Raw genomic sequence first — 1,176 nt, 5'->3', positions numbered from 1 at the left:
CAATTAGTGAGTGTTTAAGGACAGTATGCGTTTGATTTTTACACATATGAAAAGGTTACTTAAGTGGAACTTGAACACATATGACACCATGATGTTCAACATAACCCCAACATGAAAATATTGATTTCATCCTGTATTTATTATCATTGATTGTCTGTTCCTGGGGGCTTTTCAAATTGAATGATGGAGTTATTATGTAAAAAACAGAGTTCATCATGACGTGTTGGCTCCAGTCAAATTGTTGTAGTTGGGGTAGTGGCTGTTGTAGTTAGGGTAAAATCAACTGTGCTGTGCTGCAAATATTTTACATGGTATTTAACAAAATAAAAGGTGCATGAGGGGACTTCCAAGCTTCTGCATTTCCCCCAAAACACCTTCTCATGCACCTTGAGCACATCCAGCTACTTCTGGTGGTTTGGAAATAGATGTTGTGGATCTTTGCAGCACAGTGGAGCACAATTACATCTGATGTGTTTAGCTAACTGTCACAAAACTCAAATATTTCTTTCCATATATAATAAAATCATTATGATGAACTCCCCTTTTACATTGTGTTAAAACTATACCACCAGTACAATTGTTTTTTTTACAGTCTCTGTCCCCATGGAGCTTCTATGGGGCAACTATGGGACCCTTTCAATGGATTTCACTTTCACTGTGAAGTCTGTGCTGTTCAGGAGCGTCGTTCTAAAGAACTAAATGGAGAGAAAAACACAGAATAGACATCAGAAGATCAATCTCATTTCCTTCACCCCATCCATTTGTATTGTGTACATGCATTATCGTGGTTTATACTAAGTGAAGAGATTTAACGGAAGAGTTATTTTAACATTTCTGTTTTACGTACCTGATTGACACGCTCAGCGATGGTTCCATTGCTGAGCTCACCATACGTGGTGATTTTCATTTTTAGATATATTATTGCTGCAGTGCCTGCAGGGATTGACAACGCTTAACATTTGGAAATTAATTCAAACAACAGTGAATGATTAAATACTTATTCTATGTGAAAAGACTCCTTGTGAATAGATTAACTGTGGTCACTGATTTACTTTCTGGGATATTGCCCAAATGTTTTTTTTAACATTGTGGTGCTTGTGTCAACTATTAACAAATGAATGAATACAAAATACATAACCACCATATTATGTTTTAGATCGTAATCTATTTCCGGTT

At 36.2% G+C, this 1,176-nt stretch overlaps 1 long non-coding RNA gene across 1 annotated transcript; it reads right to left on the bottom strand.

The window, feature by feature from the left end:
* Window positions 1-455: 455 nt before the first annotated feature.
* Window positions 456-942, bottom strand: LOC117760202. The gene is made up of 2 exons (XR_004613638.1): window positions 848-942; window positions 456-695 (listed from the first exon to the last, which is right to left on the bottom strand). It is a non-coding gene; the product is annotated as an uncharacterized LOC117760202 (long non-coding RNA).
* Between the last annotated feature and the right edge of the window lie 234 nt (window positions 943-1,176).

Source organism: Hippoglossus hippoglossus, chromosome 4 (assembly GCF_009819705.1).
Source record: "Hippoglossus hippoglossus isolate fHipHip1 chromosome 4, fHipHip1.pri, whole genome shotgun sequence".
NCBI classification, from domain to species: domain Eukaryota; kingdom Metazoa; phylum Chordata; class Actinopteri; order Pleuronectiformes; family Pleuronectidae; genus Hippoglossus; species Hippoglossus hippoglossus.
This window is presented reverse-complemented; position numbering and strand designations above follow the sequence as displayed.